A 27,020-nucleotide genomic window follows, 5' to 3' on the forward strand; every position below is an offset into this window, starting at 1 on the left:
AATATCTACAGGCTATATAATCTTCATAACTAGGCTACTAAGTTCTTAAACTTGTCACCCACTTAACATGAAATTTAGAAAGATGCAAAATATTCTCCCCAAAATGTATATTCGGGAACTCTCTCCAATCCTTTCCCTCATTGTCAAATCCAAAATAATGCTATGAGAGAAAAATTATACAGCAAATGTATGCAGCTATAGTGAATTATAAATTTTCCAAAGCGATTTCTTGGAAGTTGCTGCCAAAAGCTGTTGCGGAAAGATCTATAACTTGGCATCAAGTGGCCTGGACCTGTGCTTTCAATTTAACTAAGTGAAACCACACATATCTATATAGGCAATACAAGGGTGGAAGAATATCTAAATTTTTGTTCATTGCTTGCTTAGTTGTAATTGGATTTGTCTCTGCTTATTCCATGGGGTAATTTGGTTATCCCTTCTTGTAAAGAGAGGAAAATAAAGGAGAAAATAATATCTAGCAATAATAATGCCACCTCAGCTCTAGTAATGCATTTTTCAAGTGTTTATATAATGTCATTGTTTTAGTAGTGCCTAATCCCAATGACAGGCATGTTCAGGTATTCAACTCCATTAGCGTTTTGTAGTCAATGTTAATTGATAAGTAGTCAGTGTAAATGGGGACAGTGGATAAAGCTCTCATCAGGGTAGACAATTGTTACTAAACTCTACTGTCATTGTATCTGACCTGTCCCTCAATTTTATGCTCTCAATTGTCACTTGTCACTTCCCATGATGAATTTAAGTGATATATTGAGTCCTCAGGGATTTAACTGCTCCAAGTTTAATCTAGCATTTCTTGAAATACGCTACGTAGTACTTTCACAAATCTTCATGCTAACTGTTATAACTCTTACTCTACTCAGGATTGCTACTGGGTGGCAGAAGACAGATTAAGAACAAGAGGGGGTGGCTAAGGGGAACAAAAGAAGTAATGACTTGGGATTTATTGCACAACCATTAACTGATTACTTTCTGTGTATTTCAATGTACAATAAAAACATCACCCTGTTTCTCTCCTCAAGAAAATCCCAATACAATAACCTATCAAGCTATCCAAGGAAAGATCAAGTTCTAAATCCTAATTCAGTTCTGTATTAGCCACTTGACCTCTGGCAAATAATTTTTTTTAATTGAAGTATTGTTGATTTACAATATTATATTAGTTTCAGATGTGCAACAATGTGATTCAATATTTTTATAGGCTATACTCCATTTAAAGTTATTAGGCAAATAATTGTTTAATTTAATTAAGCATTGGTTTCATAATCTGTAAAAAAGTCTTGCAGAGAAGTTAATTTTAAAAAACAGTGTATGTAAAAGTGCTTAGGATTTTTGTCTGACATATAGTAGATATACATGTATTTTTCTGCTTCTCTGAGGACAAAGTCAAGATTACATAATACTTATGAAATCTCTTACCTATGGGAACTGGAAATAGGGTAAGGTAGATGAAGAGGCAAAGATATGAATGTCAATACATTCACTCTCATAATTTTTTTAGGTGGGAGAAAAGGACATTGGGAATCTTTTCCTTACTGGACCTGAAAAGCCCCAACACTAATGATAAACAATCAAGGCAGCATCCACAGGTATTTTAATCATCATATAACTGTGAGTCTTGGATATAGGAATTTACTTTGATTAGTGTCAATAACTGAGGGAGAAATGTATTCCCATTCTTTAGGTTCTTTTTGCAAGACAATATTTCTCATGCAGCTGGTTTAAGCTCATTCTTTAGAAAAACATACTCTCTTTTTTTATTTTTTTTGGTATTACTTTTTTATTAAAAACATACTCTCTTAAATTGATGTAAATCAGCAAATGATTTGTTAAATTATTTGAAATAGCTTAAGCAAGTTCTTCCAGAAAGGGGAGTAGAGTCTATACGTGTAAGAGGGCTGTTACTCTAATTTAACAAGAGGCTTCATTCCACCAGAGAAATACTGTTGGTTTTATGATCACTGAGAATGAGAAAATGGGAGGGGCTCTCCCTCCATCTGTGACTCCTTCTCAATAATAACTCAACCTACAAGGTCATCCCCACCTCTTTCCACAGCCAGCTGAACTTCTTATACAAAAGGAGCAAGGTACCAATTAAGGATTACTCTTACAATTCAGATTTTTTTTTTAAATTAATTAATTAATTTATTTTTGGCTGTGTTGGGTCTCCGTTTTTGTGCGAGGGCTTTCTCCAGTTGTGGCAAGCGGGGGCCACTCTTCATCGCGGTGCGCGGGCCTCTCACTATCGCAGCCTCTCTTGTTGCGGGGCACAGGCTCCAGACGCGCAGGCTCAGTAGTTGTGGCTCACGGGCCCATTTGCTCCGCAGCATGTGGGATCTTCCCAGACCAGGGCTCGAACCCGTGTCCCCTGCATTAGCAGGCAGACTCTCAACCAATGCACCACCAGGGAAGCCCCAGATTTTTTTTTAATTAAAGGGTTGTTGCTAGCCCATACAATTCTGTAAGAGTATTTATTTTAATGACATTCTCTATTTTTGCCTCAGTTTTTAATAAGAGAACCTGCAGATTTGCCTTACAGTTTTCTCCAGACCATCTTAGCTGGAAGATGAATGTTAATTGCCTTACCGTGAGCTAGGGCGAATTGACAGGAGGAGTTAAGTTTAGAAAACTTGGCTATGGCCTAAGAATGACTGACTCCTCCAACCTGCTCCTTTCTAGCTAGAAGCTTCTGAATGGAGGGCATTTAAAAATGCTTTTGTTAGCACAAGTCCGTGTCCGATGCACAGTGAGGCCAAACAAACGGAAACGTCAGAGTTTGGAGCAGAGAGAGGTTTATTGCAGGGCCATGCAAGGAGATGGGTGGCTCATGCTCTAAAAATCCCTGAGCTCCCCGAAGGGTTTCTTCGGCAAAGCATTTTTAAAAGCCAGGTGAGTGGGGTGGGTCGCAGGGTACGTGATTAGCTCATGCACAATTCTCTGGCTGATGGTGAGGGAACAGGGCATTGTAACAGGGGTTAACATTATCTGTCCTTGAACTCCAGGAGGCCTGGGGCTGTGTGCTCATGGTCATCAAGTAGTTAACGTCTTCCATTTGGTGGGGAATTTTTATGTCTGTAAAACAACTCAGGAAATTTGCAACAAATACTGTTATCTAGGTACTTCAGAGAGGAGCTAAAGCAAAGGATATGGGGGAAGGCCTGTCCTAGGAAGGCCCTGTAAGGTCCTGCTTGGTTACACTTTCTATTTATAAAAATGATGATTCTGATGATTCATGACAAATACTTTTACGTATTTTTGAGGATTCAGTCTCTAACCAGTTCTGCTCTGAGTTTATAGATATAGTTACAAATATGATGTAAGCAAAAATTTATAGAGCTCTAGTACGGGTTTTAATGGGTAGATATCTGAGGAGAAGGCAAAGAGAAAGAGCCACAAGTAACACAAAGAAGATATGCTCCCGAAACATGGAAATAATGCCTTTACCTGTCTTTCAGTGGGGTGAAAGAAGGCAAGGGATAGCACTCTGATGAAGGCTTTCTAACAGAGGAGTATTTGTATCCAAAGTCACAGATAACACTGAAATTAAGGTAACAAGCAGAGCTAAGAGTTACATAGAGAAGGGAATACAAGCCAATTGCCAAACCAAGGGGAGAACTATGGATATATACACAGGGAACATAGCTTAATAGGGTGAGCAGAAGTGCTTTCCTGGCAATTTTTCAAGACAGGTATCTGACCACAGCAAATTTCATAGGCTATCAGCAGAGAGTTTATCAAGGGCCAGGACCAGGATGAGAGATTACCCAGTACAGGTATTGGTTAATACCTGAGACAGTACAGGTATTCTCTTGGATGCACTCGATAAGTATTCTTACCAATTCTTTGGTGAGGGGGAAGGGTCCACTGTATATCCTTTACATTTCATTGCATGTAAAAGTAATTCATGTCTTTGACACCTGAATGTCATTAAGTCCTCCAATTATCTGTTGTCCATCTGGTCTTTAAATACAAACTGCCCTGAGTTCTCATTCCTCTTCTTGTGGAAAGTATAGCCACCCCCCCACTATCTTGCATAGATTACAGTATCTTGCAGTATCATGATCTAATTTCTTTTTCCACTGAATTCTCAATTTTACATTCTTTGGTTGTTTTCCTCTCTCTGCTTTTATATCCCTAAGCATAGAAAATCTCCCCTTTCCTCCGGAGCCCAGAGCCATTGATTAGACTAATTTGGATAAGGTGAACAGGTCATAACTTAAAATTGAATTATCAAGCAACTCAATCCTTTGGCCTCTTGACCATACCTGCTACAGCCTCTTGTCCAACCCTGTCACAGGTAAATTTTTCACACCTACTTTCCTCACAGCCATGCCCAAGGCCATGTCTATTTGATCTTCCCTCCCTCTATCCCTTTTTTCCCCTAATCCTCCAAATGTCTGATATTTGCCATTTACAATAATTTGTTGAGTTCTCTGCTAGTAGTCCCTTCCACACTTTGTAGGAGACAGGACAATATAATAATCATTTTGTATAACTAAGCAGCAATCCATCTACGTGTTTTGTCTCCCCCCCACCAAGCTTTATTGAAATATAATTGACATAATAACAGTGTGAGTTTAAGGAACAATGTGATAATTTGATGTATGTATACATTGAGAAATGATTACCACAAAAGGGTAGTTAATACATTCATCACATCACATAACTACTATTTTTTTGGTAGTGAGAACATTTAAGATCTACCCTCTTATCAACTTTTGCATATATAATACAGAATTATTAATTATAGGCACCGTGGTGTACATTAGATCGCCAGAACTTATCACTGGAAATTTCTACCCTTTGACCAATGTCTCTGCATTTCCTCTAAACCCCAGCCCCAGAAAACCCCCATTCTTCTCTCCGTTTCTCTAAGTTCAGCTTTTTAAAACAATTTCATGTATTAGTGAGATCATTTAATTGTGATCTTTATTTGTATTTGTCTTTCTTTGTTTGACTTATTTCACTTAGCATAATACACTCAAGGTATATCCATGTTGTTGCAAATGGCAGGATTTCTTTCTTTTTATGACTAAATGATATTCCATTGTATATGTATACCACATCTTCTTTATCCATTCATCTGTTGATGGAAACTAAGGTTGTCTCTGTGTCTTGGTTATTGTGAATAGTACTGCAATGAACATGAGGGTGGAGATATCTCTTTGAGATAGTGATTTCATTTCCTATGATATACACCCAGAAGTGAGATTGCTGGATCACATGGTAGTTCTATTTTTAATTTTTTGGGGAACCTTCATACAGTTTTCCAAGTGGTTTACCAGATTATATTCTAACCAAAGGTGCACAAGTTTTCCATTAACTATGCATCCTCATCAACACTTGTCTCTTGTCTTTTTGATTGGGGCAATATCTCATTGTGGTTTTGATTTGCATTTCCTAGATAATTTACGATCTTGAGTGATGTTGAGAATGGGATACAAAAGAGGGACTTCTTATTTGGCCATCTTGCTGATGTCACTACCCATCTAGGTGTTTTCTTAATGAACACTATTTACCCTGGCAATACTGCTCCTCCCCTAGAATGCAGCTCAGTAATAATTGTATTTTTCTTTTATTTATTATTTTTTTATTTGGCTACATTGAGCGGCTTGCGGGATCTTAGGTCCCCAACGACCAGGGATGGAACCCGGGCCACGGCAGTGAAAGCCCTGGGTCCTAGAGTCCTAACCACTGGACCACCAGGGAACTCCTTGCATTTATTTATTTATTTATTTATTTATTTATTTATTTATTTATTTATTTATTTATTGGCTATGTTGGGTCTTCGTTTCTGTGTGAGGGCTTTCTCTAGTTGCGGCAAGTGGGGGCCACTCTTCATCGCAGTGCGCGGGCCTCTCACTATCGCGGCCTCTCTTATTGCGGAGCACAGGCTCCAGACGTGCAGGCTCAGTAGTTGTGGCTCACGGGCCCAGTTGCTCCGCGGCATGTGGGATCTTCCCAGACCAGGGCTCAAACCCGTGTCCCCTGCATTGCCAGGTAGATGCTCAACCACTGCGCCACCAGGGAAGCCCTCCTTGCATTTTTAGTATCTATTTTTCTTTCTGTTCTACTGTAAAAGGTATGTATTAGAAAGCATATATTGTTTTCACCACAGGTATTGGGTTATGGATTCAATTCTCCTTCAAGTTAAAAGTTGTAAGATAAAGGTAATTTGATTGGTTAGAACTTGATTAATTACTAGTCAAGAATCTAGTACTCAGAATGAGAAAAATTCATAAGCCTCTTGAGACTATAATTAGAACATATTACAAAGTTTGCCAAATCTCATATTTATTACTGTCATTGGGAGGTTTTTGTTTTGTTTTGTTTTTTGATTTTTTTGGTGCTTGAGGGTGGATTTTGTACACAGAAAATAAAAATTGTAGCTACTTTAACATTTGAAATTAATATTTCCTTCATATTCAAATTTAAAAACCTATTAATCCATAAGCTTTCAGTTTTTACTTACAAGTGTTATCATTATATTTAATAAACCTATCAAACATTAACAATTATCTTAGCCTTTATAATTAAATTTTCTTAAAATTTGAAGCTGCTTTTATAAATTAAACATAATCAATTTTCTCCTTAAATACTTCAACTGCCTAACAAATAAAATCTTTCTAAGTACTTAAGTCTTATAAATCTAATAGATTACACTTATTAAACTTATAAATGTGATACTTTTTATATTCAATACTATATCAAATTTAGTCATCTTTAACCTTTCACATTAAAGTCAAAACTTTCATTATTTACTAAAATATTTTCATTATAATCATAAAGTTAAGCTATTAGGTACTCTAATGTGTAATTTTCTATTAAACAACAGTATTTATAATCTTATATATGTAACTACATAGACACACAAATTGTTCTCAAGTTTAACATAAGTACATTAAAACTATAGACCCCATTACATCTAAATTTTTACGATCCATTTAAAATTAAATATTTTGCCCCACCAAGGAAACGTATTTGCCCTCCAAGGAAATATTAATATCATTTCAAGCAATTCAGAGTTATTTTACCAAGAAGTTTGGGATTGCATGCCCAATCTAGCTGAGGTTGCACATCAAGCAGAGATTTTGGAGGAGAACTGACATCTGGATTGTTCTTTTCAGGACAATAAGAGATGCATAGAGTTCTCACTTATAATTCCTATGTATCAACTCCAAGTCCACACTCTCCAAATAATATGGTCTTTTAGACTAGATACCCTGGATTTATGTTAGCTAATAGACACTTCACAAATCCTACTTGAATCTCAAACCATTGTAGATTGCTTCACCTGTAGAATGGATTCAAATAGTCTTTTTTATTAACTGCTTATTTCATTCTGAATTATTCCCACATAATTCCCATCTGGCAAGGCCACAAATTTTAGGGATATTAAAATTACTTCTGACTTCATTCTATATGTCTTGTGGTTTACTCTTGCATTATGGTCAGGGCACTAAACCATTAAAATGACAATAACAGGCCTAAAGTCTGGATTTTTCATACTCTTTCTGAGGGAGTTATATATCTAGTCAGAGATACATGTTTACAGAATAAAATAATTGTCTTTATTGTATTTACTTATAGGTATGTCTTAATTTTTTTTTTTTTTTTGGTCATATTGGGTCTTCATTGCTGCGCGCGGGCTTTCTCTAGTTGAGGCGAGCGGGGGCTACTCTTTGTTGTGGTGCATGCATTTCTCATTGCGGTGGCTTCTCTTGTTGCGGAGCATGGGCTCTAGACATGTGGGCTTCCGTAGTTGCAGTGTGTGGGCTCTAGTGCACCTGGGCTTCAGTAGTTGCGGCACGCGGGCGCGTGGGCTCATGGGCTCTAGAGCGCAGGCTCAGTAGTTGTGGTGCACAGGCTTAGTTGCTCCGCAGCATGTGGGATCTTCCCAGATCAAACCTATGTCCCCTGCATTGGCAGGCGGATTCTTAACCACTGCACCACCAGGGAAGTCCTGGTATGTCTTAATTTAGAATAACAATGTTTATAGTTTTCTGTGAATTAATATTTTTCACAAATCCTATAATTTTCTTGTGCATACTATAGTTGATTTATATTACACATAATAATTTATTTAATTTACTATACATGAAAATTTACCATAGTATGTGAAACAAAATTTTTAATTGTTTGGTTTTATTTTAAAATTTTATCCACACTTGTTATACTTACTATGTAATTTTCCAATAAGCAAAATTTCGTGAAAGGACTATCCTGAAAATAAAGCAATATTTTTAAAGTCATCTTCTTTACGTTTTCCATATACATATTATACTTTATATGCCTATACTAATATAAAGTTTTATACATTTCTACATGTTCTATTGTATTTTGTTTTAAATATATGAATGTATTGAGTGTAAACATCTAGAAATATTATAATCTGTTTTGTCATGTTTTCCTTTTTTGATTCTAGGAGTTCCAAAAAGAGGAAGTGGCCTGGGCCATTTTGGATTTGGAAAAATTGAGAAAGGAGTAGAGGCTTCAAAGGTACTAGATTCCTTTAACTACAGGTAATCTTAACTTTTTTTTTCAGGTCACTGTGTATCTATTATATTACTATTAAAAACTGAAAAGTTTTTTCCTATTAACTCTGATATGATTTTTCTCATTTATTTATATATGCATTCATCAATTTAAGAAATATATGGCAGAATTTATCAAAGAAACTGAGATATATAGAGGTAAGATATGGTGCCTCTCACCAAGGAGTTTGAAAAGTGATTATTTTTAGACAGACAATTAGATAAGATTACCCAAGACAAAATAGAATTTCGATATAGTATTATTGGGACACATAGGAAATACAGAGGAATGATACTTAGAAGAATCAGTGAATTCTTTTTAGCCATCCTTCATGTTAGTTGATAATATATATGGGGGATAGTGGAACACTCACTTATTAAATATGTCTAGAGTTCCTATGGGCTAGAAACTGTTCAGACCTAAGGGATGCAGAAAAAAATCCTTGCCCTCAAGGAGATTTTATTCTAGAGGAGAGAAACAGACAAATGGCTAAATAAGTAAAATATAAATTATATTATATTTGGTTAAGTGCTGAACAGGAAAATAAATCAGGGAAGGATGAAAAGCAGTGCTCACCCTAAGATGAGTTGCCTCACTGCACCTCATAATTATAGTCTGGGGAAGAGGGATGCCCTGGGCTTCTTTTCATGACCAGTGTTAACAGGGATTGGCAGCATAATGAGATTTTCCAAGCAGAAGGAAAAGGTGGTAAGGGGATACATTTTGTGGAGGAGGGAATGATGGAAGTTCTGCTAGAAGAACACAGAGCTCTGGAGTGTCCTCTTCAGTGCTGCTATTGCAGTATGGAAGCTCAGAAAGAGAATTCTTTATTTGGAATATGTTCGGGGCACTGAGTTTCCTCTTGACCATTGTCAATGGAGGCAAAGAGAATGGGAGAGGCAATCTTATCTATATGTTTCAAATTATACTCAGTAGTATACTCAGATTTTCATTGACATTCTAATGCTGCACAACTCTGCTGGACTCCTCAGTTGAGACCACATAAAATAATGGGTTAATGAACAAATGTCTCTCCCTACTATTTTACTTAGAGTGAAAAATCACCTTAGTACATAAATTTTCACCTTTGGGTTAAAGTTTTTCTCTGCTTATCCCTCACCTTGGCCATTCTACCAATTTGTCATGACATGACAAAGCTCCCTCCCTCATGTTGAGCCTGTCATTTCTTCTGTTTTCTTAAACTTTGTGGTAACTTTTTGCTATTTCAGAGAATAATTCCAATATGCCATTCTGAGAATCAGAGACCCTCATCATGATTGTCCATATAACTTCAATTCTCTCTTTTTTTTTTTTTTTTCATTCATATCTGCCTTTGGTTAGCTGGTGTATAGCCCTGTTTTACTAATTTTGTCACTTCCTGGCTTGAGTATTTTCCAAAATTCATTATATATATATGATACGCTAAGAGATGCAACATGCCAAAAATTGTGGGGATTTTAAATGCACAATTATATATTAATAACTTGGAATATTTATAAATAAATGTATTTAGTACCATTGAGCTAGAAGTTTTCTTAAATTATTTGACTTGGGGCCCACCACCTCCAGTTTCCCAGTACTTCTCACTAATAGTTTGTGGCAGTAGAAAACATTTAGAAAAACTTATGACCTGTAAGTAATTATATATGTTCCTTAGACACCTCTTTAGGGCTTATATGGTTTCTAGAGCTGAAAATTATAAACTTGGCACAGGAGAGCTAAACATTCTATGCACTTTCTAATTAAAAAAAAAACTGTTGAAGTTGGCAATAGGTACAATCATATAAATATTTCATCATCTATTCATGTCTTGCTATAGTATATTTGGTTTTACCTAATAAGAGTCTCGAAATGTGTTTGGTTACCTAAATTAGTATTTTCTTTATTAGGAAGGCAGGTCATGATCCACCTTAAAATAATGGTTCTCAGACTGTAGCATACATCAAAATCACCTAAAGGGCTTGTTAAAATACAGAATACACTCCCAGAGTGTCTGGGATGGAGCCCAAGAAATTACATTTCTAACAAAGTCCCAAGTGCTGTTGATGCCACTGGTCAGAGACCACATATTGAGAATCTCTATCTTGATACAACAACATATGAAATTATTCATTAGATGTTGGTGAAATTTATAAAATGTGTCCAGGAGCTATTGAGGAGAAAATTAAGTCAAGAACCATTTAGTATAATTTTTATCTTCCTAATTCTCAATTTCTCTGTCCTTTCCCTCTCAATATCTCAGAAAGATTTGATGACTTCTTATATCAAACAGTCAGAGTCCCACAGGAAACAGAGGGCACATTCAAAATAAGATAATTAAGGAAAGTTTCTTTGTTCAGGAACTAGTTACAAAGGTTTAGAATCAGTACTACAACCTGGAGCTTAGTGGTAGTCAAGCTATTAACATTTTAGGCATAAAGTAATGAAGCCAGGTAGGGGATATTGGGGCCTGGAGATACAGAGTTGCTTAGAAGATCAGTAACCTTCAATCAAGGAACACAGCAAGCTCAAGGTAGCTTTACAGGTAGGGATCTAATCCCTTCTGATTTTCCATAGGGATTCCTAATGGCAAAATCCAAAAAGAAGTTATTGGTTATGGGGAACTCATGGAGGTGGTTTTGCTCTAGCTCTTAGAGCAAAGCTTGTTAGAAAAGAATGTATTTGCTGAATCAACAGCTCAGAACCACTTGCTTGAGGCTGTGTTTTCTCACACCCAGTACAGCAACTTCAATGGGATTATGACTTTGAAAAGTCTGTAATAATCCGTTTGTCATCTGCCATGATTCATCCAGTTTTGGTAGGAGCCAGATGGGTGGATTATCTGGTAATAAGATGGGGACTTCCTATATTTTTTATTTTAGGGAGACATTTATCACAGTTTTTACCACAAGGATGCAGTACTGTTTGTCATTTGCTTCTTGGGGAGAAGGGGAATTTTCAGAGGTTCCACTTGGCTTCCATTCCTATGATAGCTCTTATGCTATACGTTGAGGAGCCAATATGAGAATTTTGCCAACTACAAATGTATCAATTCAAATTATTTATTCAGTGATTGGGAAAATAAGCAGCAGGTGGATTTGTGAAACTGGTTGACTCACTATGAGCTGGATCTGAGCCAGGACTCCACCACCTGCCCTGCACATGTCCCTTCGCTAACACAGACTATGATGGTGCTTTTGGTTCCTGATTCCTGTGTCTAACAACCCTGGAGCTGTTTGGGTATTCATCTATTCCTATAGTATGAATATCTGACTAAATGGCCAAATATCCCTTTTGGGAAGGTGTGGGGGAAACATTACTGGATATAGTTACACGTGCTTCCTTTTGAATAGCTGGCCTCTTTTTCAGTCAATAGGTTCCAAATCTATGAATTGACTCACACCAAGAAATTGGGAAAAACGTAATTATTGGGGTGGTTGTCCTCAGCCTCCGTATTATCCATCCTTGATTTCTTTTTATTATACACATTAAGGAATATATTTTAGCTGTCCTTCTATCCTGCCCTAGGAACACTGTGCCATCTCCATACCTCTCTTTGGGTCTGAGACCCGTGACTGCCATCCAACCTTGTGCAGGTTTAACTCCCAGTTGCTTAAAGAAAAAAATTAAAAACACAAATAATTTGACTTTGCCAAAAACTTCTCCTGTGGCTTTGCAAACTAAACTACTCTATGAAAGTAAGAGAAGACTTGAGGGACAGATTTTCACCTTCCAGTGCTTTCAATCAAAGATGATCACAAATATGCCCAGGGAAAGTTCCCTTCAGAAATTCTCGTATGGAACAAACCTTGATGTGGCATTAAATCTTTGGCACAAATTTAAGTGTACATAAATCTGTCCAAACATTTTCCGGGAATCGACTGGATTGATTAGATGGCGAATTAAGTAAATTGACAGAGTTCAACTTTTAAAATTTGTTGTGGAAGCTGAACTTAGGTCTAAGAAGAAAATGAACTATCTTCCCTATTATGTGTTTCTAATTTTTTTTTAGATGATTAAAAAAATAATACAGGTAAAAATTTCTCCTTAGAGAGAAATTTCCTCTTTAAACACAAAATGATAACAATAACCATAAAGAACACCATCTAATTCTAAACTGAATATGCCTCACAGTAGACAAAACCTAATGGGAAAAGGTCAGAGAGCATATTTTATTTAAGAGAGGAAAATTAGCCTACTTGGATGATCTCTGGATAAATTATCTGAAAGTTTTTGTCACAGATTTGTAGTAAATAGTTCTGTTATCTTGAGTAAGTCCCTATTCATTTTGAGCCTCAGTTTCCTCATTTGAACAAGAAAGGGGAAAGATCAGATATTTTCTTTTTTGTTACTTTGTGGTGCTGCTGGCTAACTAGAGGCAATATGGCAGAGTGCACACATGCTTGGATGGATACTGGAATCGAGAAATAAACAGAAGTGAAACAAAAATAGATTTTATCTGGGCTCTACCACTATTCAGCTGTATGTTAAGTAATAATTTAATTCATTTCTTGAAGCGTCTGTTTTATCACCTGGAAAATGGAAATGATAATAAATATAGGGATAAAATACAATAACGTGCTTGGCATGGTTCCTGACACACAGAAAATGTTCTGTGAGAAGAGACTGCTATTTAGTGTAACAGTTAGGTGTTCCAACTCTATAGCCCAACTTCCAGGTTCCTATCCTGGCTCTTCTAATTACCGTCTGTATGACTGTAGGCAAAAACTTAATGTCTATCTAACTCACTTTCCTTTTCTGCAAAATACTGTTTTCATGGGGTAATCACATAGAACATTAAGCATAGTCCCTGGCAACTAGTAACTATCAGTTGAGATTAGTTGCCATTATCATTAACTCAGACTTAGTGATCGTAATTCATTAGAGCTTATGAAACTTTAACATTTGTATACATGATAGTAAGCAAACTTCTTGGTCATCCTGCCATATTTGAAACTATTCTAGGAAGCTAGAAATAATTACTGGTTAGATAAATTATTTAAAGCAAGTGGCAGGAAGAAGACCAAAAGCTGAGCCAATTATCTGAGTGAGTGCAATGGACTCCCTCTCTCCAGGCTGTGCTGCCAATGTATTGGTAGCCATGAGGTCATGTGCTACCTGTGCTCTCAGCTCCCAGAATATTGTGCTCACTGAGACCCAACTGGCCATCATTACCCAGGCACTGACTTCTTGACCACATCCTCTTTTTGAATAGGTTGCTTGTCCATATTTTTTATTTTTGTTTTTGTTTTAGATACTATTAATCTTCAACTTGACAAAATGTCTTGGATCCTTGCTTAGAAACAGTTATAAAATAATGAGAGCAGTATATTAAAATGTTTTCCAGATGCTTTTCAGTGCTTTTGCTTTATTTGATATGCAACGCTACTTGCTTTTCTTTAAGATATCGATTATGAGTTTGAAGGGATTTTCATTGGCTAGTATGTCTCTCTGAAAAATGTTTTTTGGTGAGTCTATGCCCCACTTGCTACTGCTGCTGTTACTGCTGGGTGCAGTGCTTGGCAAAGGCCATGGTCTTCAGGAGAATTTAAAGCAAAAATTTATGAAGTGATGGGAAGATTCCTGGAAGGGAATTGGGAGAAACCAGGCTTTAGATTCAGCTCTGCTTAACTCCTCGTGAAGATCTCTTTCTACCACATTATCATCATTCCCTGTCTCAGGTAAAGTTTGTTTGCCTTTCCTCTATTACATTGTTTTGTTTTGTTTTTTGGGGGTAAGCCAGATGGGAACAGGCAGAGCTGTTATATCTGGCAAACAAAATTTTCGGGATAATAAAATAAGATATTTGTGGCATTGTTTGGAAGAGTTAAAAGTGCCATAGAGCCTGTTGTAATTTTTCTAACCAGAAGATTTATTATAAGATAAGGGCTAAAATGGAATCTTCATAATCAGTTGAAGCAAATATGGGTATTGCTTTGTTGCAGCAATGCAACTCCTTCAAGGTTGACAAGCAGGAGAAACTACCAGAAAGAAAAAGGGTCCTGCCTTTGGCACCTGAGAGACCTGGGTTTAAATCAGTTTGTTACACAGAACATATGTAACCTTCAACAAATTTCTTCATCTCTTTAATGTTCAGTTTCTCATCTGTGAAATGGAGAAGTTAATTAGCAATCTCTTAGTATTGTATTGAGGATTAAATTAATTGATGCCTAACACAGCGCTTGGCATACTGTGAATGTTCAAAATGGTAGTGTTATTAGAATTAAAATGATGGTGTTTTATTCATTGCTGTTGTAGGTAAGAGGATAAAAGCTAATTCAGTTTTCTTTTATTTCTGAGGGAGCATGAACATACTGAATCACAGAATCATGAATCTCATGAGTGAAGGAACCCCAAGAGACTACTTAGTTCAATCTATACTTAGGCATAGAAGCCATTATTATTTCCAGTTTGGGTATGAAGCAACTGAGGCCTGAAAATAGTAAGATATGGCCACATAACTGTAGGTAGTAAAAGGGGGACTTGATCCCAAGTCACCTGCCTTTTAATATAATGCTTCTTCCATTTCTTGATGTCCTTTTTATTATGTAAATGAGTATTATTTTGCTGACGGGAAATTTTGACAGCATGTAATGTTTAGATGTTGCAAAGTTACTGAAGCGTCTTTTTAAAATAAATATAGAGTTTCTAATATGCCAGTCAAGTATCACTTCTTCCTAGTGTTGTTCTCCAAATGGAATAATTCTGTCTCCCAAATTAGAGACGTGCCATTTGACCAGGCTATTTTAGCATCCTTAATCCTTGCAGATTTCAGCTGTTGCCTCTTCCCTTACTGAGTAGGAACCTTCTAAATAGTTTCAAATATCATTGGACTGATTTCCCTCCTCTTACTCAGGAACTTAAAGTACTGTAACATGGTATCAAAGATCCATGGCTCTTTTTAAAGTGAATTTAAAACCAAAGTTTTAGCTATAAATGGTCTTAAAAATTGGGAATTTTATGTGAAGTAAGATTACTGATCCTTTCCCACTCAAATTCTAGCTTGATAAACACCCTCTGTGTCATCTAGCTGAACTTGCATGATTGATTGAAGAAAATAACTTTACGGTGTTGCAATGAGTATTGAACAGCCACATGAAGAAATTTCTATATGCACTTTGAGATTTGTAAAATTAGGTAGGATCTTTCTTTGAAAGGAGTTTTCCTCCACAAGGTGATAATATTAATTGTGATTATATAATATTTCATCTACTGACAAGGGCCTTTTTGTGATGCTAGTAGATTGCATACTCTAATGTTAAACTCAGACAATAATAGAACTACTAGTTCAGTGAATGGCAACCTTTTGAGATTATTGTTATTAAAATTTTATTTTGAATTACTAGTTAGCCTTTTTATGGCAAATCAATAGCACAAAATGTTAAAAATTTTCTTGGCATGAAATCATGTTGAAAAAATTCTCTAATTCATTTGAGTCATCATTAAAATCTTTTCCTTCTACCTGCTGAGGAATAAATGCACTTAATCATTTGCTTTGTTTTATATTTGAAACATACCCTTTCCTGCTGTAAAACCCTTTGATCACTTTTACTTTCATGGAAAAGTTTCAGCGTAATTAAACATTTGTGATGATTCTTATTTACTGCTGACTTAACTGGATTCTCTGATGTAATTACTCTGTGCATATGCTTGGTTGGAGGGTCTATGTTATGTGTGTCCACTTACTTTTCATAAAGATGAAAAGATGTAGTCTGGTTAGCCATGGTATTAAAAAATGGCTTCTGTCTCATTGCCAAGCTCTTTATCAATAAGTCATCAGAATTCCACTGAAAATTTTCTACAATACACTTTTGCCAGGAGAATGTGGCTTCCTATGGCTAAAATAAAAATATTGCATAGAAAATATGGTTATCTTTTACAACTGAACTTTCTGATAAATAATTCACTGTTGCCCAAGATGTTCTGCTTTTCCCTGCTTCTGATCCTTCATTTGATTATCTTTCAGGTAATTTTTCTTCTATTCTACCTTAAACAACCATTTTTATTTGGGGAAATTCTTCCATTGTGCGAAGTATTGTTGTAAGGTAGTTACTGATAGCAATACTACAGCAAAACGATACTGCTAGTATTGGGGTATTTATTTGCAAAGAATCATTATTTTACAAAGGGTTCAGAATTTTAAATTAATAAACTAAAAATTTAACACGTATTAAAAACAAAAATGTAGTAACATTTTATAAAACAAGGAAGATACAAGTTAATACTATATGTGATACCAATATCTTTGTAATAACACTGTATACCTAGAAAACTGTAAATAAATTGAACAGATTTTAAACTATGAATGAAAAGTATAATATAATGAATTGTAATGGGGCGAAGTGGGCGCTTGGCCGGTAGCGCAGGACTGTTAGCGCGGTGGTTAGAGGTCCCACTCCTTCAACAGTCAGCGTAGCAGTGGTTCTCCCCGCAGAGAGTGCGGTGAGAGACAGATCTCGGGATCTCGGCCTTCTCCCAGGCACGTGCTCCAGGCCCTCCAGCCTCGGGGCTGGCAAGTGAGCTGGGAGGCCCCGGGACAGGCTGACGGCTATGTCCTGCAGACCTCCAGAGCCCTCGCCACGGCCGCCCACTGGCCAGACCCAGGCCTTGGAGCAGCAGCGAACCTCTCCCCCATCCCCACCCTTGCGACCTAATGGCGGTGGGTGGTCTCCATGGGTCGAAGTCCACGGAGGCCTCAGCAACTGGGGTGTATGGACACTGCCATTAAGGTAACAGCTTCAACCAGCTTCAGTCTCTCTGTTCAAGTTAAAAAATTGGTACAGCTTAGATCAGTTATCTACCCCTAGGAGGTGGCCAGACGTCAGGGTTAAGTTGCAAGGACACTGCACATCATTACTTTAGGTCCACCTCTGTGGTTGCAGCTATCCTCAGAGAGGGGCAATTGTTTGATCTGGAAATGAACCTGATTGGTATTTGCTACAACATGTACTCCTATTGTTCTTATACAAATGATTCTCTCCAGTTTAAATGAAAAGCCTGAGGGCCGGCTCGGTCCTGGGTGCTTTGCTCCCTCCGTGATGACGGTTGGGTAGGTAGGGTCTGAGGACCTGGCCCGGAAGGCACCGCCAGCTGAGATCTGCCTCTTAAGCTGGGCCTGGGTTCTAGAGGGCAGACCCAGACTAGGTGCTGGACAAACACTCCCAGGCAGGGTAACCAGCCTATGCAGGGATCCCCAGGGCCTGAACCTGGGAGGGCGAAAGTTGTGCCTTGGGTCCTTGCCCTTTCTAGTCAGAACAGAGAGTAACACTTGTTTTGGTGGAGGTTTACAGGAACATCATGACCTGACTGTGACCTGACCTCAAGAACAAAGGATCTGACACCAAGAAGTTTGTAACAATTAACCACGCCCCTCCCTCCCTTTCCTATAAAAGGGCTTTGCTGAAAGCTTTTGGGGAGTTTGGGGTTTTTTGTTTTTTGTTTTGAAATTCAAACATGGTCTGCTTTATTTATTTATTTTTTTAACATCTTTATTGGAGTATAATTGCTTTACAATGGTGTGTTAGTTTCTGCTTTATAACAAAGTGAATCAGTTATACATATACATATAAGGCATGAGCCACCTGTCTCCCTGAGTGGCCCTGCAATAAACCTTTCTCTGCTCCAAACTCTGACGTTTCGGTATTGTTTGGCTTCACTGTGCATCCGGGCACACAGACTTGATTCGATAACAATATGAAATTATATGAAAGAAACAATCTTAAACAGCAAAGTATGTCAGTGTTAGATTATTGCTGAATCTGTGGTATGTCTTTTGTAAAACGATTTTCAGCTACTAAGCAAGCTTTCTATTCTTCTTTGTCAGGGGAATGATGAAGAGATAGTTGTTAGCTAACTCCAAATTTTTACTCTATTTAACAAGAAAATAAGCTCTACTTGTTTGATAACTTTAAGGGCACCATTTACCATTTTCTTATTGATAGTGAGCTATAGTTTCACGTTAAAGAGAACATTTCCGGTTCACCTTTGTCTCCTTCAGTTTAATCATGGAAACATGGAGATTTCAGTGCAGAGGTACATGTATAATTTTCAGTATTGGTATTTTTATATTCCATTTGTTCAAAAATCTTTGAACTTGGATTAAGCATTATCCTTCTAGAGAAACAATAGTAATTTTCTGCCTCCGCTGAGAATTATGTAGGCAAAGAAGGCTGCCTTTCAAATGAGTAGTCTTTTGCTCCTAAATATCAATGTCAAGTATGTCTCTCTGGTTATGACTCAAAATGTGAATGATTCAAGTTTCATATTTTCAAAAATATTGAAAAGTCAGTTTAAACTAAAAAGAAAATTAGTATTTTAATACACTTAAATAGCATAGTATGCCAGAATACAAATTACTGAAATTTGGTATCCAAATCACTAGAAGCAGTATTTATTCTCTCACTTACGATGTCACAGATGGGGGTTCTTTCTTTCACTCCTTCACACCCCAGTCCTGGGATCCAGGCTGTTAGCCCATTACCTAGACTAGTTGAATGGATGTCTCTAGCTTATTGCTGCCTAGGATGTTGACTCTGGAATGTGATGCAAGGATCAAAAGGCACTTACAACTTACATTGTTTCCATTGTTGTTGTTAATATGGCAATGGGTTAATGGCTATAGCATATGGTTAATATGATTTCTGGCTAGATGTTTTTTTCTGCCTAGCAAGATTCCTGCCAATTTTCTGAACCTGCCCTTTTTCTTTCCTATTTTCTGAGCTGGGTCTTTCAACTTTTTATTGATTCTCTAAGCTCTCAATAACTTTGCAATATATTTACCTTTTGCTTAAGGTTACATGGTCAGTTTATGTGGCTTTTAATCAAGATTCTTGGCTCATACTCTTCCATTTCTCAAATTCTTACTAATTGTTTAAGGTCCACATCAAAAGCCATATCTTCTTTGAGTGCTTTCCTCATTTTCAGATTGAATGTGGATGCTCCTTGCTCTGAATTCTCCGTGATTCAATTGCGCTTCTGTTTTACATCTTCAAATAATACTGTGTTTTTACAAATGTTCATGTTTTTTGTTTGTTTGTTTTTTGCAATTGTAGTTTAGCTCTCCTGCTAGATTATAAACTCCATCAGGGAGGATATTTCTTTTTCTTTTACTCATTTTTGCCCCATGCACGTACACAAAATAGTGCCTTTCTGTATAAGAGAAGAGGTAAATTATTCAGTGTTCATGGTTTCAAAAATGTGAGAAGCAGTTTAACAAAAAATGTCATTTTGATACATAGTTTACTGAAAGAATAAATGAACTCCATAATTTTAATGTTTTACCAAATTGTGTAGTGGGTACAGGGGTGTTTTATGTTTTACTCAGCATTTTTGAATGTTTGAAATATTTGCTAATACAAAAAAAAAGAATAGATGAACAGTAATTGCAGTTGTTAGCAAGTTTTGTATTTTATTTTTTGTTCATCATGTTGTTATTTTAGATAATAAAAATTTTTTTATTTTAATTGAAAAAAGTGTCAAAACCCACACGGTAGACAGAAGTTTTACTGTCTATTGAAGAGTCCCCTCAAATCATTGCCCCCTCGCCACACACACATTCTATTCCACTGTAGCCAACCTACCGATCTTACAAATTATGGGGATGCTTTTGGATCCAGTTGGTGAAACATGCTTCGCAGCTTCATGGGCCTGATTTTGCCATAAGGAAAGATGTTGCACAGACTTTCTTATAAGGAGGGTACAAAATCCACATGAGGAAGATGTTTTTGACTACATTTTACATGTAAAGAGACTGGGTCTCAGAGAGGAATGACTTAAAAGAATGGAACTTAGTTTTGAATTACTCCTGATTCCAAAGTTTAAACTTTTTCTACCATGCTACTTGATGAACAAAGAGGTGAGAAATTAAATCTATTTAAATGAAAGAAATACAGGTTAAAATGAAAAGTAAAAAGTTGAGACTATAGCAGATGTGCAAGTTTAAAATAACAGTGCTAATTAGAGTTTTATTTTGTGCATGTGAAAATTGGTTTCCAATAAACACACATTCTCTCATCAAACCCTTCCACATCCCTGGAATGAGCTTCTGATGATGTTTAAATGATGTATGTTGTGTTTGCAAAGACTCTAAAATCTTTAATTATACTCTCAAAGGAATGTTTTGCTCAGAGATAATCCTTCTGCTGCCCAAGTCATTCTAAATGCAGCCAAAGTTTAGTAACGGAAATCATCTTATTATCACAAATAATATCTGTATCTTTATTAAAACTTCTTGAAGGGATGCTTATAGGAATTGGACAGCCAGTACTTTACTGAGTTAGTAGTAGTCCCAAATGAGATTATTATCCCATATTTTCTTTGTTTGTATTTTATAGCTTGGTGAAGAGTTTGTAATTTTAACACTGTTTCAGACAAATATAACTGAGACTTTTGTCTTGTGCTCTATATACTAGGTTTAATGGACTTTTGGATGGTTTATCATGTTTCTAAAAATACCTACATTTTCAAGAAGGAAGCATTATATAGACACATGTGCCCTAAATGTTTTTTGTTAACACTTTTACTTTTCTAGTCCTTGTTTTCTTTATTCTTCGCAGTCTACCAGTCTGAGATTTATCGATGAGAAACAACATTTTTAGATAATGGTAGTACTGTTTAGCTACTTACCAGATCAGAAAGGCACTATTAGGGGCATTGAAAATATTCACATAGCTTCTGGAAGATAGATATCATGTCAATCTTTTTTTTTTTTTTTTTTGCTAATGGCACCTGATTAGTGGTATTACCTGATCTGTAAGGTATCATTTGTGTGGGAGAATGAATTGTGATGAAAGAGAATATTGCTACTTTTGTTCAGCAGAGTTTTAAAAACTGTATCTCTTAATTTCCGTTATCCAACTATTTATGCACTTAAGTATTTGGCACAATATTGATTCTGACTATGAACTTGTCAGTTCCTTACCATACAATTTCTTTCCTGTCATTGTCATCGATTCCCAATATACTGGTACTACCAATGAGAAACCAGGGAGGTGCTGCGTAAGTTGATAAACATTGTTGACTTAGAAAACAAAAACTTCCAGAAACAATGCCCTCTTTGTTAGTTGTGGGAGTAAAAAGTCGAGTTCATGAAAACAGTGTCAAGCAGAACTTTTCAGTTAAATATTACTTGGCAACCTGAAGCAGACTTTCAGAAGTGTCTTCTATTTAAATGTATTCAGCTGTGGCAGAGTGCTGATGGCAACGTCATTGTTCCAAGCTTCTTGATCCTTGTATACAGTGGTGCACTGGAGTTGACTTGTATCAGTTTATGAGAGCCGATTGTTAAACTTTTAGGAATTTTGCAGGCTGGTTTTTAAACACAGTCATTATTAAAATCTAAATTATATAATTTTACAAGTAAAAATATTATATTAAAAAGCAAGGTAATAAAGACTCAGAACTCATCACTTCCTAATTACTACGTCTTAGTATTTTCAATGCTCTTGAATTTCTTTACGTCTATTGTATCTGTGCGGTGGGAATACTAGGCAATTGTGTGTTTATCTCTGCTCATCTCTTCACAGCTCCACATTTAGTGGCCTCACGGTGGTGCCTGTAATATCCGTGGTGGGGTGGTTTTCACCACAGTAATTAACAGACACTTTAAACAAGTGTGGGGAGGACCCCAGCTGGTTGTCACACATTTACCAGCACACTACTGCTTAGATCCTGTCTACTGCTTTGTGTTCTTGAACTCAGTATTCCCAGTGGTGGCTTCCTGATTCTCCGTGGTTCTGATTGTGTCAGAGGTAGTAATTTCGCTGGACCATAATTCTGTGGTGTTCTTGGTGTGCTTCCAAGAATCTTTAGCACTGAGGTTTCTCTGCTAGCCTTTCCAAAGCATTTGTAAGCACTTATCCTTTTGTATTAAAGTTCCAGCTGCTTAAACCACCTAAAGTGGTGTGTGTTTCCTGAACTGAGCCTCAACTAACATTGCTTCCTTAATTTTCACTTTGTTCTTCCTTATTCATTATTTGCTTTAGAGTCCTACTGCTGCTTTCTCACATGTGATCTGATAGGAATGAAGAGTGCTGAAAGATATAATTTACATAACTTGGAATCTTCAAAGCACAGTGTTAATATAACTGATGGTTCATTTTGTCCTGAGATATCAAATTTCTTAACAAGATAACCCTCAGATTTTTATCCACCTCTTCCTCAGTTAACAGTACAAAGACATGATGGAAGAAAGGTGGGAGACTGCAAGACAACTGTGAAGGACGTCCTGTAATATTTTGAATTAAATTTGCTTTGCAGCTGAAGATGGATGTGGTAAAAGAGGGATTTAAAATAATTATAAGATGATATATATCAGAGCACATTTATATACAGATGGTAATTATTTAGTCCTGATGAATCAGGAGAGAAAAAGTGATCAAGTCCTTTGGCATGGGAGCAGATATGGAAACCAGTGCATAAGCAGTACTGTTGGCTTATATTTAGACATAGAACCCATGCCTTATTGAAGGTAAAACTGTAAATAATATAGAGATGCAGATCTGTATATAGATTTGGTAGTGGGAACATGAGAAAATTCTCTTTTGATTGCTTCTATTTCCTAAGTAAATGAGAAACAAAGACATCAGCTGAGGGTGAGATGATGGGAGGGATGTTGGTGGTTTGAAAAGAGAAAATAAAGTGTGAAATATTGTTCAGGAGAGTTAGGCAGTGACCTGATAGCAGAAGTGTAGTAGGATTTCCATACAGCACTAAGGGCCTACATGGTATCTGTAGTCCTATTGGCAAGGAACTGTGCATGGAATGGTCTCAGGTGAGCTTAGGGCCTACGTGGTATATTGAAGGAGCAGGGCAGAAAAGCAGGTGCAGGACAGTCTGGGGGGAAGATGCAAAGGCTACCCTTATACAATACAATACAAAAATGAAGGGTTTTTGATAGAGGGAAGCACAGAGTGCTGTAGGAACACAGAGAGGCATGCAACCCAGTCTAGTGAGAGGGGCAAAAAAGTGACTAGCTAGGGACTTCTAAAAGTAAGACCTGAATTCAGTTGTGAGGAACAAGTAGGAGGAAATCAGGCAGAGAACAGTGGAAAGAGCCTTCTAGGCAGAGGAAACCATTCAAGCACATATTAACTGTACCTGTGATTTGCTTTGTAATATTTAATCTTTATTTTTTAAACAAATAGCAAATACTAGAACTGGAAATTGAAAAACTGACCGTATAAAATGTTAACAGGAACACCCTTGGTTAAAAAAAATGAAGCCAATACATTTATTAGGTTATATCCAATCTTTATCCAAGTTACCTCCTAGAATAGCTTGGATGAGGCAAGGACGTATACTGATCAGATACTTTTGGCTTCCTCCAGCTCCACAGTTTTTCTGAATTATGTTTGGTTCATGATCTGGCCAGATTTCTGTGCTGTGAGATTTTAGCATCTGAAAATCATTACTCTCCAAATGTGTTTTACTGAGAGATTAAAGTAGTCTTCAGAACAGCAACCAGCGTGAACTCTGCATAGGTAACAGGTCAGCTTCTTTCATGAGAAACTGTGCATTTTAAGCCCTAATGAACAATGAGAAAATAATAAAGCCATGAAGCTGAATATACCACCCCATCCTTAGAGTCATGAGATTAACTTTGTATATCCAGTAGAGATTATAACTTATTTCACTATATGTATTTACTATCCTTAGAATCTGCTTTACTCAGTGAAGAAATATTGGCCGTGATGACATAGGATTGCACAATTAGAAAGCATATATGTCTTGATTAAGACACAGCATTAGCCATCTGAAAATAGGTACCTATATGAGTTTTATAAGCACTCTCAAAGAAAAAAAACCTGAAAGGATGGATATGTATATACATATGTACATATATTCATGTATATGCATGTTTCCATGTACACATGTGTATGTACATGTACAATTTATATGCATAGGTAGACACATATATGTATGTATATTATACATGTATTTTTATAATTTTGACCCTTGTATTTTTCCATTAGAGCAATACTACATGTTTCTGATTTAAGATTTCAAATAGCATAGAAGGGTATATGTAAAATTAAAAAGCTTTCTGCTCTCCCCTCAACTCCACCACTTCATTCTTGAAGACAAGCTTATGAAATGACTTTTAGTTCTAGTTTGGATCTACTGCTTGGATCTACTGCTTTCTAGGCCTGATGCACAATCGTCTTCTTTGATTTTAACTATTTTCTCTCCTATTAGTTCTATCCGCCTTGGATTCAATATCTGTTTATATCTTAGATATATTTATCTTCTTGTTTGAATATATTCTCAAGAAAACTTTTTGAAAGAAGTATTTATGAGATATAAAATATGTGAGTCTGTCTGGAATACTTTTTTTTTTGATTGACAGTTGGGTGGATTTGGATTACAAGTTAAAGATTATTTATCTCAGAACTTTGAAGGCGTTGCCCCATTATCATCAATCTTGGTGTTGGTGATAACCAATGTGATGCTAATCTGAGTTCTTATTCCTTTGGAAGCAACTTGTTTATTTTTTCCATTGTGAAAGCTTACATAATTTCCCTTCAAATTCAGAAATTTGCTGAAATATTTTTAGGTTTAAGTCTTTTTATCCCATTCTATTTGATAGTCTGTTAATTCTTTATATATTAAAAAATAATTTCTTAAGATGACTGAAGTTATATTCTTCTTAAATTTTATCATTTTTATCCTACATTTTTCTATGTTCTGTCATTCTAGAATTTTTATTTAGTGGATGTTGGAGTGCCTGCCTTGATCCTTTGTATTCCTCAATTTCTCTCATTTTCTCCATATTCTGAGAGAGTTCATAGTTATGTCATTCAAGATGAGCAATTTGACTTAAACTGTCTGTTCTATTACTTAGCCATTCTATGGACTTTTAAAAAAATTTAGGAATCACATTTGAAATTTCCAAGAAGCTTTACTTTTATATAATTACTTTTTTTCCCACTGCAGTGTCTACTTTTTATTGATGAAATATCCTCTTTTATTTCTCTAAGTGTAATCATTATAATTTTTAAAGTTTTCTTCTGTTCTTTCAAATGGCTGAGTTTTTTTTTTTTTTTTTTAGTCAATTGTTCCATTTGTTCATCTTGAGTTTTCTCTTACTGGTTTTGGTTTCCTCAAATATCTGATGATTCTTGGTTGTCTGTTCATATTTATGAACAAGGGACTCAGTTGATAAACATAGAGAGATGACATGGGTTTCCTTTGTAGGTTTGTTGGTCTATTTCTCTGAAGTCCTTACCTCTGTGTGTGTCTATAGAGTTTGTTTGACACATCAAATGGCAGCTTTGTGTCACGGTGACCTAGGGTAGTGGTTAAGAACATGCAACTCTGGAACCAGATTCTATATTCAAATCTCAGCTCTAATATTTACTAACTTAAGTGAACTTAAGCAAGTTACTTAAAATTTCTGTTTCCCAGCTTCCTTATCTCTTAGATGATAACAATGTTACCTACTACATATGGCTGTTGAGAGAATAAAATGAATTCATTTAATTTATGTGAAGAATTAAGGAAAGTACTGATACGTATTATTAGGGGACATGGAATGTCAAGAGTAGTCAGATAAGCTGGGAACTCTTTCAAATATAAAAATAAAAGGACTTATCAGGAGCAGAGCAATTGGCGGCACTGCCTTACATTTTATCCTCCACTGTCCCCACCCTATGTTAAATTTGGAGTTACTTTGATCTTTTTTGCTTCTCTCTTAGGCATAAAGATTCACATCAGCTTTCTTCCAGGCATACAATGTACTGTTTTTACAGAAAGCAGTTTTATGGGTTTATCTTGGGAACAAATGCTGAACACATCATCCTCTGTTTGGGGATGCCTGTAGTAGAAGGTGTCACCTGATCAAGCTATTCTGTAGATAATCACCAATTACCCTGATTATGGCCAACATTCGACTTCTTTCTGTAGCTGCTGATTCTGAATTTGAGCTCTTTCAAGCCCACTAGGGAGATGATTTCCTGCTTTTTGTTGGTCATATTCTAGGCCTTGACACCCTCTGCTTTGACTTCTGTCAGTATAATCCTATCCAGTTATAGAGTGCTCTAAAGAATCAACTTCTCTGTTGTGCAAATAAAAGCTATTTTTGTTTTTAGGTTAGTTTATGATTATTCACATTTTTACATCTTTAGTAATATTTCAGTTAAGAGGAGGAGTGAAAAATAAAAACATATGCTCAGTTTGATATCTTTAACCAGAATTCCTGCAAAAATATAAACTCAGGCAAAAATTTTCTTCCCCAAAACAAGAATAACATTTTGATAATTATAAGACTTTTTCTAGTTTATATTAACACTCAACCCCAAAATAAATGTGCTTATTTTTTCCTTGTAACTTCCTTTTCCCTATAAAATATGTGATTTTAAGACTTATCTTTCTGCAGTCATTAGAATAAAGTGTGAGAAATTATGATGCCATCTTAAAACAATTTAAAATTATGAAAATAATATCTAACTTAAAGAAAAATGTCTGAATGTAACTGGAAAAGTTGTGAT

The 27,020-nt window shown here is 36.2% G+C and overlaps 1 long non-coding RNA gene across 1 annotated transcript in view; it reads left to right on the forward strand.

Moving 5' to 3' along the window:
• Positions 1–27,020, forward strand: part of LOC309605128 — a 304,606-nt gene that overhangs the window by 242,550 nt on the left and 35,036 nt on the right. Inside the window, exon 5 of the long non-coding RNA XR_014231238.1 lies at positions 8,447–8,543. This is a non-coding gene — a long non-coding RNA (uncharacterized lncRNA). The remainder of the gene's footprint in view (positions 1–8,446; positions 8,544–27,020) is intronic.

The sequence above is a fragment of the Balaenoptera borealis genome (assembly GCF_965194805.1).
Source record: "Balaenoptera borealis genome assembly, chromosome: 11".
In the NCBI taxonomy this organism is placed as follows: domain Eukaryota; kingdom Metazoa; phylum Chordata; class Mammalia; order Artiodactyla; family Balaenopteridae; genus Balaenoptera; species Balaenoptera borealis.